This window comes from Heterodontus francisci, chromosome 34 (genome assembly GCF_036365525.1).
Source record: "Heterodontus francisci isolate sHetFra1 chromosome 34, sHetFra1.hap1, whole genome shotgun sequence".
Classification (NCBI taxonomy): Eukaryota; Metazoa; Chordata; class Chondrichthyes; order Heterodontiformes; family Heterodontidae; genus Heterodontus; species Heterodontus francisci.
This window is the reverse complement of record NC_090404.1, coordinates 37640453-37660461: the sequence shown is the minus strand read 5'-3', so window position 1 is coordinate 37660461 and position 20009 is coordinate 37640453. Positions and strand designations below refer to the sequence as shown.

Genomic DNA, 20009 nt, shown 5'->3' with positions numbered 1-20009 from the left:
TAAACTGAATCATCGCCAAAGCCGCGGCAAATTCTTCCCTCGCTTCCCGTAATAACCTTCGGTATATCCCTTATGGCCCCGGGGACTTATCTATCATCATGTCTTTCAAAATTTCCAGCACATCCTCCTGCTTAACATCAACCTGTTCGAGCATATCAGCCTGTTCCACGCTGTCCTCACAAACGACAAGGTCCCTCTCACTAGTGAATACTGAAGCAAAGGATTCATTAAGGACCTCCCCTACCTTTATCGTTCCTGAAATGTGGTGACAAGAACAGGAAAGATTTGTGGCTAACCAGAGCTTTATAAAGGTTCACCATAATTGTGCTGAGTACTTCTTTTTATTAAGCCTACGATTCCTTATGCTTTACTAACTATTCTCTCAGTATATCTTGCCAACTTCAAAGATCTATGCACCAGCACTCCCAGGTCACACTGTTCCAGCACACTCTTTAGAACTATGCTATTACGTCTACATTGCCTCTTCTTAATTCTTTTGTCAAAATGCATCACTTCACACTTGTGAGGATAAAATTCTATCTGCCACCATTCTGTCCATTCTGCGATCCTATCTATGGCCTGTTGTAGCAGTTGGCAGGAAAAAAGTCAGAAGTGCAAGGGGAGAGCCAACTGCGTAACAGCCCCGACAACCAATTTTATCTGCAGCACGTGTGGAAGAGTCTGTCACTCTCGAATTGGCCTTTTTCGCCACTCCAGGCGCTGTTCCACAAACCACTAACCACCTCCAGGCGCTTACCCATAGTCTCCCGAGACAAGGAGGCCAAAGAAGAAGATTGTTAATACTCCACACGTTAAGTCACAAAGCCTTAAGGCTTGTCTTTTTTACGTTGCTTGTCTCCTTCCCACTATTTTTCACTGTGGCCCTGTTTGATTCAGGCCCTTGATTTCTCTGCCTATCACTTTTCTTATTCCCCTTAATGTCGTTTGTTCTTGTCCTTGATTCCCCCTTCCTCTGACTCCTTGCAAAGTTTCCAATCCCCCTGCCATTTTAGTTCAATCCCCCCCAACCACTCGAGCAAACACTCCCCCTGGGACATACCTTTGTGTTAGGTAAGACGTCATCTCGTGGAGCATTTTCCCCCTCTTTCCCATTGCCTCCAGTTTAGTTCGGGCTCCTTGATCCCATGCTAGGACTAATGTTATTTTTATGTCAATTTCAGTCACTGTCACCTCTTGGAAACAGCTCTATTTTCCATGTTTGGTCAAGGTTGTAATTAAGTCTGGAATTGCGTGCCCCTGGTGGAACCCAAACTGAGCATCGGTCAACGATGTGTTACTGAGTAAGTGTTTATTGATAGCACTGTCAACGATACCTTCCACAACTTTGCTGATGATTGTGAGTAGACTGATGGGGTCGTGAATGGGCGGATTGGACTTTTCCCGATTTTTGTAGACAGGACATAGCTGGGCAAATTGCGCATTGTCAGGAAGATGTGCGTTTTGCAATTATACGGAAACAGCGTCTCTCAGGCCACAGCTGGTTCTAGAGCACAGGTCTTCAGTATGACAGTTGGAATTGTGTCAGGACCCATCATGTTTTCTATATTCAGTGCTTTCACCCGTCTCTTGACAGCACGTGGATTTAATGGAATTCTCTCGAGGCTGGCATCAATGATGATAAGGACCAATCTTCTCTTCAACCCAGGACCGAATCCGATTCCACCACATTCTCTGTATTGGACAAAGCTTTGGCCCCAGCAATGATCCTTGAGGCACTCCACGAGTTGCAGTCTGATATCTTGAAAATGCTCCATTTCTCCCTACTCGTTGCTTTCTGTCTGTTTACCTCTAAGTCCTCCTTGCATGTTAATATATTACTTCAATTCCATGAGCCTTTATCTAGTGTATTAATCTTACCGAATGCCTTTTGGAAATCCAATTATACTACATTCCTGCCCTTTCAGTTACATCCTCAGAATTCTGGAATAAATCTGTCAATCAAGATTTCCATTCGGTAAAAACATGTTGACTTTGTTTGATCAGACAATTATTTTCCAAGTGCTTGTTAATACTTCCTTTGTGATAGATTCGGACATTTTCCAGATGACTGATGTTCAGCTAACTTGCCTACAATTCGCCATACTATAAAGAGAGTAATGTGGCTCCAGTGGCGCAATCGGTAAGCGCGTGGTACTTATACAGCAGTACAATTAATGAGCTATGCCGAGGTTGTGAGTTCAAGCCTCACCTGGAGCATAGACTTTTAGAAACGGGGTGCAATGAGAAACAGCTGTCCAGTGCAGAGAGCAGTCATTCATTAGTCTGAACTGGCCAGAAGAAGGGGAACAATAGAACTGTGATGTGACATCAAAGGAACAGGAGCCACGTGTGGTGAGAACACTGCAAAACTTCATAGTTATTTCCAGCAGAGAAGGAGACAACTCGGTCCATGCCATCTCTGCACAGAGCAACGCAGTCAGGCTCGATGCCCGTAGCCCTGCAAGTCTGCTTTTCTCAGAATTCCTCCTGAAGGCATTGATAATTTCTGCTTCCACCACTCTTGTGGGCAGCGAGTTCCAGGTCATTATCACTTGAGATATAAAAACAGTGCTTCCTCATACTCCCCCACATCCTTTTTTTCCACAGAACTGGCAAATTGTGGTCACTACTCCTTGTGCAGTCTGTTAATGGGAACAATTTTTCCTTGTCTAACTTATCCAAGCCTGTCATAATCTGGTACACTGCTATTAAATCTCCCCTCAATCTCTTTTGTTCTAAGGAGAACAACCCCAGCTCTGCCAACCTAAAATAAAAGCAAAATACTGCGGATGCAAACCTAACCTTGTAACTAAAATGCTCCATCCCTGGAACCCTTCTGCTAAATCTCCTCTGAACTCTCTCAAGGACCCTCATATCAAAGAACATAGAACATAGAACAGTACAGCACAGTACAGGCCCTTCGGCCCACGATGTTGTGCCGACTCTTTAACCTACCCTAAGATCAAACTACCTCCATACCCTTCATTCTACCATCATCCATGTACCTATCCAAGAGTTGCTTAAATGTCCCTAATGTATCTGCTTCTACTACCACCGCTGGCAGTGCATTCCACGCACCCACCACTCTCCGTGTAAAGAACCTACCTCTGACATCTCCTCTAAACCTTCCTCCTGTCACCTTAAAATTATGCCCCCTGGTGATAGCCCTTTCTGCCCTGGGAAAAAGTCTCTGGCTATCCACTCTATCTATGCCTCTCATCATCTTATACACCTCTATCAAGTCACCTCTCATCCTTCTTCGCTCCAATGAGAAAAGCCCGAGCTCCCTCAACCTTTCTGCATAAGACATGCCCTCCAGTCCAGGCAGCATCCTGGTAAATCTCCTCTGCAAACTCTCTGAAGCTTCCACATCCTTCTTATAATGAGGCGACCAGAACTGAACACAATATTCCAAGTGTGGTCTAACCAGGGCTTTATAGAGTTGCAGCATAACCTCGCTGCTCTTAAACTCAATCCCCCTGTTAATGAAAGCCAACACACCATATGCCTTCTTAACAAACCTATCAACTTGGGTGGCACCTTTGAGGGATCTATGGACATGGACCCCAAGATCCCTCTGTTCCTCCACACTGCCAAGAATCCTGTCTTTAAGCCTGTATTCTGCATTCAAATTCGACCTTCCAAAATGAATCACTTCACACTTTTCCATGTTGAACTCCATCTGCCACTTCTCAGCCCAGCTCTGCATCCTGGCAATGTCCCGTTGCAACCTACAACAGCCCTCCACACTATCCACAACTCCAGCTACCTTTGTGTCATCGGCAAAATTACTAACCCAACCTTCCACTTCCTCATCCAAGTCATTTATAAAAATCACAAAGAGCAGAAGTCTCAGAACAGATCCCTGCGGAACACCACTGGTCACCGAGCTCCAGGCTGAATACTTTCCACATACTACCACACTCTGTCTTCTATGGGCCAGCCAATTCTGTATCCAGACAGCCAAATTTCCCTGTATCCCATGCCTCCTTACTTTCTGAATGAGCCTACCATGGGGAACCTTATCAAACGCCGTGCTAAAATCCATATACACCACATCCACTGCTCTTCCTTCATCAATGTGTTTTGTCACATCCTCAAAGAATTCAATAAGGCTTGTGAGGCATGACCTGCCCCTCACAAAGTCATGCTTGTTATCTCTAATCAAACTATGCTTTTACAAATAATCATAAATCCTGTCTCTCAGAATCCTCTCCAATAATTTGCCCACCACCAACGTAAGACTGACTGGTCTGTAATTCCCAGGGTTATCCCTATTCCCTTTCTTGAACAAGGGAATAACATTTGCCACCCTCCAATCATCTTGTACCACTCCAGTGGACAGTGAGGACGTAAAGATCGTCAAAGTTCTCCCTGTGTCTGCGTGGGTTTCCTCCGGGTGCTCCGGTTTCCTCCCACATGCCAAAGACTTGCAGGTTGATAGGTTAATTGGCCATTATAAGTTGCCCCTAGTATAGGTAGGTGATAGGGAAATATAGGGACAGGTGGGGATGTGGTAGGAATATGGGATTAGTGTAGGATTAGTATCAATGGGTGGTTGATGGTCGGCACAGACTCGATGGGCCGAAGGGCCTGTTTCAGTGCTGTATCTCTGAAGTAAACTGAATCATCGCCAAAGCCGCGGCAAATTCTTCCCTCGCTTCCCGTAATAACCTTCGGTATATCCCTTATGGCCCCGGGGACTTATCTATCATCATGTCTTTCAAAATTTCCAGCACATCCTCCTGCTTAACATCAACCTGTTCGAGCATATCAGCCTGTTCCACGCTGTCCTCACAAACGACAAGGTCCCTCTCACTAGTGAATACTGAAGCAAAGGATTCATTAAGGACCTCCCCTACCTTTATCGTTCCTGAAATGTGGTGACAAGAACAGGAAAGATTTGTGGCTAACCAGAGCTTTATAAAGGTTCACCATAATTGTGCTGAGTACTTCTTTTTATTAAGCCTACGATTCCTTATGCTTTACTAACTATTCTCTCAGTATATCTTGCCAACTTCAAAGATCTATGCACCAGCACTCCCAGGTCACTCTGTTCCAGCACACTCTTTAGAACTATGCTATTACGTCTACATTGCCTCTTCTTAATTCTTCTGTCAAAATGCATCACTTCACACTTGTGAGGATAAAATTCTATCTGCCACCATTCTGTCCATTCTACGATCCTATCTATGGCCTGTTGTAGCAGTTGGCAGGAAAAAAGTCAGAAGTGCAAGGGGAGAGCCAACTGCGTAACAGCCCCGACAACCAATTTTATCTGCAGCACGTGTGGAAGAGTCTGTCACTCTCGAATTGGCCTTTTTCGCCACTCCAGGCGCTGTTCCACAAACCACTAACCACCTCCAGGCGCTTACCCATTGTCTCCCGAGACAAGGAGGCCAAAGAAGAAGATTGTTAATACTCCACACGTTCAGTCACAAAGCCTTAAGACTTGTCTTTTTTACGTTGCTTGTCTCCTTCCCACTATTTTTCACTGTGGCCCTGTTTGATTCAGGCCCTTGATTTCTCTGCCTATCACTTTTCTTATTCCCCTTAATGTCGTTTGTTCTTGTCCTTGATTCCCCCTTCCTCTGACTCCTTGCAAAGTTTCCAATCCCCCTGCCATTTTAGTTCAATCCCCCCCAACCACTCGAGCAAACACTCCCCCTGGGACATACCTTTGTGTTAGGTAAGACGTCATCTCGTGGAGCATTTTCCCCCTCTTTCCCATTGCCTCCAGTTTAGTTCGGGCTCCTTGATCCCATGCTAGGTCTAATGTTATTTTTATGTCAATTTCAGTCACTGTCACCTCTTGGAAACAGCTCTATTTTCCATGTTTGGTCAAGGTTGTAATTAAGTCTGGAATTGCGTGCCCCTGGTGGAACCCAAACTGAGCATCGGTCAACGATGTGTTACTGAGTAAGTGTTTATTGATAGCACTGTCAACGATACCTTCCACAACTTTGCTGATGATTGTGAGTAGACTGATGGGGTCGTTAATGGGCGGATTGGACTTTTCCCGATTTTTGTAGACAGGACATAGCTGGGCAAATTGCGCATTGTCAGGAAGATGTGCGTTTTGCAATTATACGGAAACAGCGTCTCTCAGGCCACAGCTGGTTCTAGAGCACAGGTCTTCAGTATGACAGTTGGAATTGTGTCAGGACCCATCATGTTTTCTATATTCAGTGCTTTCACCCGTCTCTTGACAGCACGTGGATTTAATGGAATTCTCTCGAGGCTGGCATCAATGATGATAAGGACCAATCTTCTCTTCAACCCAGGACCGAATCCGATTCCACCACATTCTCGGTATTGGACAAAGCTTTGGCCCCAGCAATGATCCTTGAGGCACTCCACGAGTTGCAGTCTGATATCTTGAAAATGCTCCATTTCTCCCTACTCGTTGCTTTCTGTCTGTTTACCTCTAAGTACTCCTTGCATGTTAATATATTACTTCAATTCCATGAGCCTTTATCTAGTGTATTAATCTTACCGAATGCCTTTTGGAAATCCAATTATACTACATTCCTGCCCTTTCAGTTACATCCTCAGAATTCTGGAATAAATCTGTCAATCAAGATTTCCATTCGGTAAAAACATGTTGACTTTGTTTGATCAGACAATGATTTTCCAAGTGCTTGTTAATACTTCCTTTGTGATAGATTCGGACATTTTCCAGACGACTGATGTTCAGCTAACTTGCCTACAATTCGCCATACTATAAAGAGAGTAATGTGGCTCCAGTGGCGCAATCGGTAAGCGCGTGGTACTTATACAGCAGTACAATTAATGAGCTATGCCGAGGTTGTGAGTTCAAGCATAGACTTTTAGAAACGGGGTGCAATGAGAAACAGCTGTCCAGTGCAGAGAGCAGTCATTCATTCGTCTGAACTGGCCAGAAGAAGGGGAACAATAGAACTGTGATGTGACATCAAAGGAACAGGAGCCACGTGTGGTGAGAACACTGCAAAACTTCATAGTTATTTCCAGCAGAGAAGGAGACAACTCGGTCCATGCCATCTCTGCACAGAGCAACGCAGTCAGGCTCGATGCCCGTAGCCCTGCAGGTCTGCTTTTCTCAGAATTCCTCCTGAAGGCATTGATCATTACTGCTTCCACCACTCTTGTGGGCAGCGAGTTCCAGGTCATTATCACTTGAGATATAAAAACAGTGCTTCCTCATACTCCCCCACATCCTTTTTTTCCACAGAACTGGCAAATTGTGGTCACTACTCCTTGTGCAGTCTGTTAATGGGAACAATTTTTCCTTGTCTAACTTATCCAAGCCTGTCATAATCTGGTACACTGCTATTAAATCTCCCCTCAATCTCTTTTGTTCTAAGGAGAACAACCCCAGCTCTGCCAACCTAAAATAAAAGCAAAATACTGCGGATGCAAACCTAACCTTGTAACTAAAATGCTCCATCCCTGGAACCCTTCTGCTAAATCTCCTCTGAACTCTCTCAAGGACACTCATATCAAAGAACATAGAACATAGAACAGTACAGCACAGTACAGGCCCTTCGGCCTACGATGTTGTGCCGACACTTTAACCTACTCTAAGATCAAACTACCTACATACCCTTCATTCTACTATCATCCATGTACCTATCCAAGAGTTGTTTAAATGTCCCTAATGTATCTGCTTCTACTACCACCGCTGGCAGTGCATTCCACGCACCCACCACTCTCCGTGTAAAGAACCTTCCTCTGACATCTCCTCTAAACCTTCCTCCTGTCACCTTAAAATTATGCCCCCTGGTGATAGCCCTTTCTGCCCTGGGAAAAAGTCTCTGGCTATCCACTCTATCTATGCCTCTCATCATCTTATACACCTCTATCAAGTCACTTCTCATCCTTCTTTGCTCCAATGAGAAAAGCCCGAGCTCCCTCAACCTTTCTGCATAAGACATGCCCTCCAGTCCAGGCAGCATCCTGGTAAATCTCCTCTGCAAACTCTCTAAAGCTTCCACATCCTTCTGATAATGATCGACCAGAACTGAACACAATATTCCAAGTGTGGTCTAACCAGGGCTTTATAGAGTTGCAGCATAACCTCGCTGCTCTTAAACTCAATCCCCCTGTTCATGAAAGCCAACACACCATATGCCTTCTTAACAAACCTATCAACTTGGGTGGCACCTTTGAGGGATCTATGGACATGGACCCCAAGATACCTCTGTTCCTCCACACTGCCAAGAATCCTGTCTTTAAGCCTGTATTCTGCATTCAAATTCGACCTTCCAAAATGCATCACTTCACACTTTTCCATGTTGAACTCCATCTGCCACTTCTCAGCCCAGCTCTGCATCCTGGCAATGTCCCGTTGCAACCTACAACAGCCCTCCACACTATCCACAACTCCAGCAACCTTTGTGTCATCGGCAAAATTACTAACCCAACCTTCCACTTCCTCATCCAAGTCATTTATAAAAATCACAAAGAGCAGAAGTCTCAGAACAGATCCCTGCGGAACACCACTGGTCACCGAGCTGCAGGCTGAATACTTTCCACCTACTACCACACTCTGTCTTCTATGGGCCAGCCAATTCTGTATCCAGACAGCCAAATTTCCCTGTATCCCATGCCTCCTTACTTTCTGAATGAGCCTACCATGGGGAACCTTATCAAACGCCGTGCTAAAATCCATATACACCACATCCACTGCTCTTACTTCATCAATGTGTTTTGTCACATCCTCAAAGAATTCAATAAGGCTTGTGAGGCATGACCTGCCCCTCACAAAGTCATGCTTATTATCTCTAATCAAACTATGCTTTTACAAATAATCATAAATCCTGTCTCTCAGAATCCTCTCCAATAATTTGCCCTCCACCAACGTAAGACTGACTGGTCTGTAATTCCCAGGGTTATCCCTATTCCCTTTCTTGAACAATGGAATAACATTTGCCACCCTCCAATCATCTGATACCACTCCAGTGGACAGTGAGGACGCAAAGATCGTCAAAGTTCTCCCTGTTTCTGCGTGGGTTTCCTCCGGGTGCTCCGGTTTCCTCCCACATGCCAAAGACTTGCAGGTTGATAGGTTAATTGGCCATTATAAGTTGCCCCTAGTATAGGTAGTTGATCGGGAACTATAGGGACAGGTGGGGATGTGGTAGGAATATGGAATTAGTGTAGGATTAGTATAAATGGGTGGTTGATGGTCGGCACTCGATGGGCCGAAAGGCCTGTTTCAGTGCTGTATCTCTGAACTAAACTGAATCATCGCCAAAGCCGCGGCAAATTCTTCCCTCGCTTCCCGTAATAACCTTGGGTATATCCCTTATGGCCCCGGGGACTTATCTATCATCATGTCATTCAGAATTTCCAGCACATCCTCCTTCGTAACATCAACCTGTTCGAGCATATCAGCCTGTTCCACGCTGTCCTCACAAACGACAAAGTCCCTCTCACCAGTGAATACTGAAGCAAAGGATTCATTAAGGACCTCCCCTACCTATATCGTTCCTGAAATGTGGTGACAAGAACAGGACAGAGTTGTGGCTAACCAGAGCTTTATAAAGGTTCACCATAATTGTACCGAGTACTTCTTTTTATTAAGCCTAAGATTCCTTATGCTTTACTAACTATTCTCTCAGTATATCTTGCCACCTTCAAAGATCTATGCACCAGCACTCCCAGGTCACTCTGTTCCAGCACACTCTTTAGAACTATGCTATTACGTCTACATTGCCTCTCCTTAATTCTTCTGTCAATATGCATCACTTCACACTTGTGAGGATAAAATTCTATCTGCCACCATTCTGTCCATTCTACTATCCTATCTATGGCCTGTTGTAGGCTGTTCATATGATGCTCAAATGTTTGCTGCAGCTCCAAGGTTTGTGTCATCATCAAATTTTGAAATTCTGCTATCTATTCCTGGATTCACATCATTTACATGAAGAACAAAAATCAGCAATGAGTCTTGGGGAACATCACTGTCTATCATCATCCAGTCTGAAAAACTTCCATTTTCTTTGACTTGTTGTTTTCAGTAGTTAAGCCAATATTTTATCCAACTGGACACTGACCGTCCTATTCCATGAGTCACAATTTTATTAACAAGCCTTTAATGTGGTACCTTATCAAATATTTTATTAATATCCATATCAACAACATTCAGCACACTCCCTTCATCAAAATTCTCCTTTACTTCATAAAAAATTCAATTAAATTAGTCATGCATGATCTGTCTTTTACAAATCCATGCTGGTTATTTTAATTACCTGGAACCTCTCTACGTGTAAATTGATATTTTCCCTGACTATTGTTTCGAAAAACCAACTGGCATGTAATTGCTCGGACTGACCTTACACATTTCGTGAATAAGGGTGTCACATTTGCCACTCCCCTATTCTCTGGCACCTTCTTTCCTGATTCAAACATCCAGAACTTGTGGAAAGACCTTGACCCATCTTGGACTGAGTCTGAGGAGAGGTTTCTTCAACAGAGGCTGATTTTGACCTTGAGCTACATTTGAAATTTCCACTTCATCAGACATGTCTCTCTATCTCTGCCTTGAATCTGAACTCAAACATTTTCTTGCACAAGTTTCTGGCATGATTTTTGTTTGAGTAACAATTGGTGCTCAACTCGTAACAAAACTATCTGATTTATCAGACACATTTGATTCTTTCCAACTTCTTTCTTTTTTTTGTGAACCTCTGAAGGTAAAAAATGATCTTTATGTCCAACTTAACTTTTCCACTACAAAACATCTTGACTAAATATGTGCGAGGACCACATCTTCCACCACTCTTCCTGGTCACCACTTCAACCAATTGTGATGATGAATCTTCACTCTCACCTTCTGGTTCAACTTCAGAATTCTTTCTCCCACTCTACCCCTATCATGACTCTCTTTCTGTCTTGATTGTTTTTCTTCTACTGACAGTGCTAAATGTGGCTTCAGCAATGAAAACCTCATTCTGGCCTGTCTATTGAGAAACAGGTCCCTCATAAATTTATACACTTGCATTACATCTCCCCTTAACTTCCTCTGTTCCAAGGAATACAAACCCAGCCTTATCCGATCATTCCTCTGCTCATCTGCATGTAAATTGCGTTCAGGATGAGTTTCCGAGTTTTTTTCCCTGAATCTAATGAATCCGATCATTGACATTGGAATCCTTTTAGACGTGGATCCGATGCTATTTGTCCCCCAGGAAGTGACCATTCTCATTCTGTGACAGAGACGTTTTTTGTTTTGTACAAAAGCTGCACTGGAACTTCCTACTTTCAAAGTATTATCATTTACTGCACATTAGGCTGCATCTACAAACTTGTCTCTCACATGTCCGGTGATTCAGAGGACACTTGTAATTCAGGAATTGTGATATTCACAACAGCGTGCTGGAGAAAGATACAGTTTGAGTGCGGGTGACAGTGGTGGAGGAATGGAGAGCTGGGATTCGCCCGTGAAAGCAGCCACAAAGTTTAAAACAATCACAGTGAACATGGAGCTCTAACCCATGACCATGAAATTAAGAATCTCATGCTCTATTGACTGAGGTAACTGGGCAACCCACGGTAGCGTTGCCATATCTCTCATAAAGTGAGATAACTGTTGGTTTCCTCCTGGTGCCTCAGCTTTTTTTGTGTTCCAAGATGTAAAAGGAAATTGATCAACAAAAGCCCAAGGATGCAATACATTCCACTCAATCATCAATAACATCATTCCCATCTTCCACTTTTTAGCTGCACCTCCTTCCAAAGATTGCGATCCATTTTACTGAGGAATTGTTCTGGGATTTATTGTTTACCTACGTTGTGTCCTCATTTTGATATGAGATTCTCTTCAATATCCACCACAGATTGAAGTGCAAACCTAACAGACAAACACGAAAAACACAAATCCCATGGTGCTCACTTTCAGATACAGAACAGTCAGCTTTTAAATAACATGAACACATTTTACATGGGAACGATTTCGAATGTTGTTACTATTGTTTGTGACTCATTCATTGTGCTCAGAGTATGAGGATGTTTGGCCCGGGCTGTAGTGTCCCGTGTCCCACGGATGTACAGTAACCCTCTGATTGATTTGTTGTTTTCTGTTGACAGTGGGTGATTGGAGAGTGTGGGTTTAGAATATTGCTGCTTGTCCCGGTCTCACTGACTGTGGCATTGGGAATGGGTGAATAATTGATGTAACTGTTTTCCTGTGCGACATGAAGCTTTGACCTGCTGTTATTAACCGAGGAAGCACGGAATGATCATTTAATAATGGCTCACAAATTTGAACAGAAATCAGCTGTAATGTTCCACGTTGAGGGTGACTTTCTGCTCTGACAGAGGTAGAAAGGAAATTGAGTGAAAGACGCTGTGAACAGCTTGAGTGTACAGAACTGTACAGAGAAAAAGCAAATGTAACAATCTGTGATATTTTGCAATTTGATAACATGAATTGACGAATGTCTATCACTCAAGGTTTCCTGGTATTTCATGGAATACGTTTTGATAAGGTTTCAACGTGGTTTTGAACTGGGGACTGTTCCCAAATACAAGAAAGATGATAACTCTAACTTTATGGAAACACTGCACTGCAATCAACCTGGGGAGCAAAACCAGAAACTTAAACTGTTATTTTAAATTAGCACGAGGTGATTTTTTTCGAAGTCATCTTTAAATGATCTATAAATGATTCGAAGCTCATGACATTCTGGCTATTTCAGCAGCCGTGTTGAAAACATCAAATGTTTTTGCTTTTGACGTCTTCAATCTTCTGGAAAATAAAATTCAGGAATGTGAGATTCCAGATATGTGGATAGACTGGAGAAGCTGGGGTTGTTCATCTTCGAGCAGAGAAGAAGAGAGGAGAATTGATCGAATGCTTAAATGAAGGGTTTAGATCCAAGAATTAAAGAGGAACTGTTTCTATTGGCTGAAGGATTGAAGATCCAGAGAGTACAGATTGAATAATTTTGGCAGAAGAAGAGGTGACATCGAGATCTGCTGAAAGATCACTGACCTGAAACATAAACTCTGTTTCTCACTCCACAGGTGCTGGCGAACCTGCTGAGTATTTCCATCACTTTCTGCTTTTATTTCAGATTTTCAGCAACCACAGTCTTGTTACTTTTCTACTAAACTTCAACCCAAGTTGGGCGAGTTTATTTTTAACTTTGCTGTTGCTTTTATGACCGAACTCCATTTGCCAGGTATAATGCTTTATTGCATGTAGTTGTAGCCGAGTGGTTAAGATGATAAACTTAACAATCTGTTGTGAAATCTGTGTGAGTGCTCGTGTCCTGCTGTCGACCTTTCTGATTATTTCAAAGTTTAACCAGGTCCCTGCAGAACCAATCATCAATTACAGGTAATAAAATCCTGCACCTTTCAATCCCTCCAGAATTTTCTCATTTGCATTTCAAAATTTACGTTTAGAAATGGAACAAAAATCTGCCAAATTGGAGACACCCTTTCTTTCCAGCTGTCTGTCTCTCCTTCGGCCTCCCTCACTCTCGGTGCACAAATCTGTGTGTTTCTATCTATGTTTGTCAATGTGGTTCAACTCCCCGAGGAGGTGACTGGATTTTTACCTTCATAAACTTGATTTATTTTAGTTGTATAGAGTTATTTTAACATGTTACAGCGGAAAATAGCAGGGTAAAAATAATACAAGACGAGATTGTCTCTTTCTGCATTTTCTTGAGAGGAGACTGTTCAGTGATTCAGTGCCCGTGTGTTACAAAGCAGAGGATGATTGAAATGAGCAACATTTAAACAGATAGAGAACGAGAAATCATAGTCGAGTGGTTAAGGTAATAAACACATCGAGATAATGAATTAATAAACAAAAAAAGAAGAATTTCAAACAGGAGATTTGGAATTGTTTCCACTGCTGCCAGGTCTCACAGTGAACAGGAAAATAAATGTTCACTCACAACTTTTACCGGAACGGAGAGATTAAAACAAACAGGAAAACCTCGAGAATAGCGAAGGCTGGAAGGTGACCTGATAGAATTTGGGAAGCTTTGTCCCTATTTCATCAGAGATTAGAGGCGAATTTATTCACTCTGCTTCAGGTTTACATTTACTGAACCGGAATCAAACAAACAATAAGATTTTTACAGACCTGGAAATAAAGTTTCCACATTGAGATGTAATTCTTAAGATCATATTTTGGCATCTGCTGAATCAGTATTTTTGTCGAACTCTCTGTCTCTCTCTGTCATGAGATTACAGAAGAAACCACACTTCAAAAGGACTTTATTGACTGTAAAGTGCTTTGTGAGATCCTGATGACGTGAAAGGCGCTGTTTAAATGTACATCTTTGTGTCTTTTCTCGCTTTCGGTCTGTCAATCTCAATGAAGTAAAATATGGAATTGTGGAGTGAATCTGTTCCTTTCAGCATCTCCTCCAGACTCTATTGATCTCTCTGTCGTTCTCTTTCTCCTTTTCTCTCTTTGTTCCTCTCTCCTCAGTGACTGTCTGGAATAAAAATCCTTCCTCTGGGGCTGCTGGATGAACCCAGGTCTGGTAACAGTCCGATACTTGTCCTGATGCTTCGGTATGGAATGCACAAGCGTACAAGTGTGGGTTGTAGTTTTTTTTCCTTATTAGTTCAGTGGTTCAGTTGTTATATGGGGAGGTTGCACATTTTCAAGACATCAAAATGTTTCATGGTGCAGCTTTATCTGAAAATACAACAGGGAATATTAGCAGAGTTAAATAATGCAAGAGGGGATGTTCTCTTTTAGAATTGCCTTGAGCAGAGATCATTGCATCATGAAGTGCCCTCACACTACACAGTGATAGATAATTGTAGTTTTAACTTAATTTAATACCGATTTCCTTTCGTGTTACTCAAAGACACTGCTTTATAGCTGCATCAAATTCAATCCAATGTTTATCTAGTTGGAAATTAAGATTCAATATTTATGCATAATTCTGAAGATTCTGAAGTCCATAAAGTATAGATGGAGCAAAATTCTTACAGTGCATTCAGGAGAATTTTTAGCCAATGCTGAGCAAACCCAGCAAGAGAAGGGGCAGTTCTGGACGTAGTGTGAAGGAAAATACCTGTGTAGGTGGAAGGGGTATCAGTGGGAGAGCATTTTAGTGGCAGTGATCATAATTCAGCTGTATTTAGCGGAGTTAGAAAAGGATACAGATCGACCAAGAGTTAAAATTTTAAATGTGAGAAGGTCACTTTTACTCATCGGTGATTTGATTTGTTAAAAGAGGACTGGAAACAGCTATTTGCAGGAAAATCAGTGTCAGAGCAGTGGGAAGCATACAAGGAGGAGCTAAGAGAGTTCCGAACAAATATTCTCCTACTAAAAAAAACATGGGACCCCCAAATTTAGGCTCCTTCAGAGGTCAGAATCCCACCTGACCGGGAATGTAATCTGGTCTGCAGTGGAAAAAGCACCGAATTCTCATCACTGGAGCACCTGGGAATCTGCCAGACTTCACTGCAAGCTAGCTGCTCCACGCTGCTTTTGCTATTTCTTCACTTCAGCCCACTTCCACCACAGATTGGTTTCTCATTAAAACAATCCAATGTTTAGCAAGAACACAAAAGACTTGTTCCAGCAATGACAGCACAGAATGTGTTAACAAGAGCATAAAGCTGAAGATGTACAAGTTTCAATTTCCAAGATGCACCAACCTAATCAATGCAGCTCCTGTGAATTGTGCAAAGCAACACACTGCCGTCATACATCAATAGAAACAACTGACACACATCAAATTCTGCCAGTTTCATGTGGGATCTCCTTCTTCTTCTATCACTGCTTTTCCTCCTGATCCTTCTGCTTCTCCAGCTCCCAGGTGAATTAGTTACTTCATGTGAACATACCAGATTCAGGAAACCCAGCTTTACCTGGAAAGTCAGGGAGTGGGAATGAAAGATGGAGGACATTGAGAAGCGATGGATTTTGCAGATAACAGGATAAGCACGCACTGTGATCTCATCTTCCTGCTTCTTCCAGATACTGAATACTGGAATGTGCAAGAGTTGTTCCCATTAGCAATTATCCCCAGTCACACTCTCCTTCCAATCTTTTACCCGTTGCTTAGATTTCAAACTGTGCATAATTTCTCACTGGCTTTCAATGTGAAGAAGGCGGAGCTGCGAGAAACTAATGTTGTTCAGCAGATGTAACTCAGGAAGATGCCTAACAGGCCGATGATAACAGTGAATGTTTTGATGAGCTGAGCTGCAGTGAAGTGTTGGCACCATTTAAAATGTCATTCAGCAGGTCTGCTTCCAAAGCTGGTGATAGAAATGACAAGAAAACTTCTCACTGAATTTCCTTCGTGTCATCATGAAAAAAGTCAAGGACACAAGTTAAGAAAGAGTATTTTGCTGCAATGTGTTGTAAGATGGTAGAATAACTTTGAAGGCAGCAGCAGTGGTGTTTGGAAACATACAATTACAGAAAGGTACAGCACAGAAGGAGGTCATTCAGTCCAGTGTGATTCCCTGACAGAGCAGTTGTGATTGGTTGATTAGGAATGATATTTGTGCAGTTTGAACAGCAAGCAAAAAAAGCTGCCCCATTGCCTGCCACCCATATTTTCTTTGCCCCAGCCTCTCTTTTATCAGTACATCACTCTGTGTTGTAATTTATCACAGCCCTTCACATGTTCCCTTGAACTTTCTGAGCTCTGTCATCGACCTGTCACATCTCTGAATTCTTCAGTTCTGGTGCATAATCACTGATCTGAACCTTTAATTGTGTTTCCCACTCTCTCCACAAGTAAGGCCAGAGGTGCTGACCATTTATGCTTTTCAAAAACAATTTAAATGGAAATCATGTTTGCGAGTTGTCAGGGCAGCAAGAACTGACAATTTTTTGACGAGGAATCGGACACAGGTCGTTGCATTAAGTGTATTGAACTCCAACCATTCGACCACCAGTGAAGCTCGCCAATTGCTTTTCCCTTTTCTTCACTTCCAGTCGGCTGATTTTTGTAAAAGCAAAATACTGCTGATGCTGGAAATCTGAAATAAAAACAAGAAATGCTGGAACCACTCAGCAGGTCTGGCAGCATCAGTGGAAAGAGAAGCATAGTTAACGTTTCGGGTCAGTGACCCTTATTCGGAACTAGCAAATATTAGAAATGTCAAAGGTTACAATCAAGTGAGGCGGGGGTGGGGCAAGTGATAACAAAGGAGAAGGTGTAGATTGGACAAGGCCACAAAGCTGACCAAAAGATCATGGAGTAAAGGCAAACAATATGTTAATGGTGTGTTGAAAGACAAAGCATTAGTACAAATAGGATGTTAACGGACTGAAGGTTGAACAGCAGCAAGTACAAACATGAAAAAAAAACTGTGGGTAAGCAAACTGAACAAACTAAGCTGAAATGAAATAAACATTAAAAAAAAGTTGTAAAAAAGAAAAAAGAACTAAAAATAAATGTAAAATGGGGGGCCACTCATGCTCTGAAATGATTGAACTCAATGTTCAGTCCAGCAGGCTGTGGTGCGCCGAATCAGTAAATGAGATGTTGTTCACTGGAACATTTCAGCAATCCCAGGACAGAGATGCGAACATGAGAACAGGGGGGGTGGGGAGTGTTGAAATGGCAAGCAACTGGAAGCTCATGGTCCTGCTTGCGGACTGAGGGGAGGTGTTCAGCAAACCAGTCACCCAGTCTGCGTTTGGTCTCCCCAATGTAGACGAGACCACATTGCGAGCAGCGAATACTGTATACTACATTGAAAGATGGACAAGTAAATCACTGCTTCACCTCAAAGGAGTGTTTGGGGCCTGGGATAGTGAGGACAGAGGAGGTAAATGGACAGGCATTACACCTCCTGCGATTGCAAGGGATGGTCCCATGGGACGGGGACAAGGTGGTAGGGGTAATGGAGGAGTGGATCAGGGTGTCGCAGAGGGAACGATCCCTTCGGAATGCTGACAGGGGAAGGGAGGGGAAGATGTATTTGGTAGTGGCATCACGCTTGAAGTGGCGGAAATGGCGGAAGATGATCCTTTGGATATGGAGGCTTATGGGGTGGAAAGTGAGGACAAGGGGAACCCTGTCACTGTTCTGGGAGGGAGGGGTGGGGGTGAGGGGAGAGGTGCGGGAAATGGGCCAGACACGGTTGAGGGCCCTGACAACAACAGTGGGGGGTGGGGGGGTGGAATCCTCGGTTGAGGAAAAAGGAGGTCATATCAGAAGCACCGTCATGGAAGGTAGCATCATCAGAGCAGATGTGACGGAGAAGGAGAAACTGGGAGAATGGAATGGAGTCCTTACAGGAGGTAGGGTGTGAGGAAGTGTAGTAGAGGTAGCTGTGGGAGTCGGTGGGCTTATAATGGATATTAGTAGACAATCTATCCCCAGAGATAGAGACAGAGAAGTCGAGGAAGGGAAGAAAAGTTTCAGAGATGGACCATGTAAAGGTGAGAGAAGGGTGGAAATTGGAAGCAAAGGTAATAAAGTTTTCCAGTTCGGGGCGGGAGCAGGAAACAGCACCGATACAGTCATCAATGTACCAGAAAACGAGTTGGGGGAGGGGGCCTGAGTAGGACTGGAACAAAGAATGCTCGACATCTCCCACAAAAAGACAGGCATAACTGGGACCCATGGAGGTACCATAGCAACACCTTTTCCTTGAAGGAAGTGAGTGGAGTTGAAGGAGAAGTTGTTCAATGTGAGAACAGGCTGATTTTTGTGTTTATTTCTTCCCTTTTGTTCAGCTTCCACAATATCTGTTTGATGTCAACACAGTTGAACATTTCCAATAAGCAAATAGAGCAGCCAACTCGAGGAAAACGACACTAACTTCGCTGTGAGCAGGGTTCGAACTTGCGTGGGAAAACCCCCATCAGAATTCAAATCCAATGCCTTAACCACACGGCCATCACAACACAATAGGCATGCGCCTTTGTATTTATTTATCTGTACAATGCTTTATACAACTGACTTTGACGACACATTATATGGGAATCATTGTCTTTGAGCCTTGAATTGCATAACATCTCCCAGTTGATGTGAAAATTAACATGATCGAATCAGTGAATTTTACAGCACAGAAAGAAGCCTCTCGACCCGCCGAGCCTGTGCCGGCTCTTTGGAAGTTCAGTCAGTTTAATCCCACACTCCAGCTTTTCCCCATCACCCTGGAAATCAGTCCTCTTCTCTTCTCGCTATTCTCTGTTTTATATCCCTCAGATAATTATGTCACCAGGCTGTCACTGGTCCTTTAATTCCATCACTTGAATTTTTCTAACAAGTTGATTATGTGGTATTTCACCAAATGACGTTTGAAAATCCATCTCCACAACAGCAACCACATTACCACTGCCCTCATCAAATGTCTCCGTTACTTCATCAAAGAACACAGTTCATGAGAAAAACACACACTGCCACGAAATCAAAACCCAGTTCCTCAATTCACATCCCTTGTCTCAGAAAATTCCCCAAAGAAATATTATCAGCATTCCGACTCTGTCCTTCCAAAGGCTAGTCCTGCTTTTGTCGTGTGTGTCTTCCGAGTGGTCACTCAGACCTAAATGTTTGGACTGAGTTCAAGGCTCAAATGAACATTGGTGCGAATGGAGCATGTGCAACCTAGAATTAGTGGTGGTCACCCAGAAAGGCTTTAAGAAAAAAAGGCTTGAAAAAAAAAACTTGAAAGTGAATGTTACAGTCGGCTAAGCTGCAGTAAAATGAAATGGAAGGAAGTCAGTATTAATAGTGGAAGGAATAATCAGAGAGAAGAGGTGGGTTTGAATTTTGGAGCCTGAAGCACAGGCATGTATACGTGCGATTATGTAAAAGGAGGCAATAGTTTCCCTCCATCAAGAAGAAATACATTTTCATGGAGTAAAGATTGGTTATTTGCTGCATTCCATTATCAGGTCCAGCAGCCGGTTTAAGACATAAAATAAGCTCTGTCTTGATCGGTGTTGCTGTGACCACAACACAGAGTATTCACCATTATACAGTCACAGTACCACTCAGTCAGCTGTGATAGTCTAACACGGATTGTTAAACAAAGATCTTTTTAGTGAAGATGATCTTTCCACGAAA

At 43.0% G+C, this 20009-nt stretch overlaps 1 protein-coding gene and 1 non-coding gene across 2 annotated transcripts in view; both read left to right on the top strand.

The window, feature by feature from the left end:
• LOC137348833 (zinc finger protein 850-like) overlaps window positions 1–20009 on the top strand; it is a gene marked incomplete at its 5' end in the record, with an annotated part of 277096 nt that overhangs the window by 163969 nt on the left and 93118 nt on the right. The gene's annotated exons all lie outside the window — the stretch shown is intronic.
• trnai-uau (transfer RNA isoleucine (anticodon UAU)) lies at window positions 2123–2217 on the top strand. Its single transcript has 2 exons — window positions 2123–2160; window positions 2182–2217. It is a non-coding gene; the product is annotated as a tRNA-Ile (tRNA).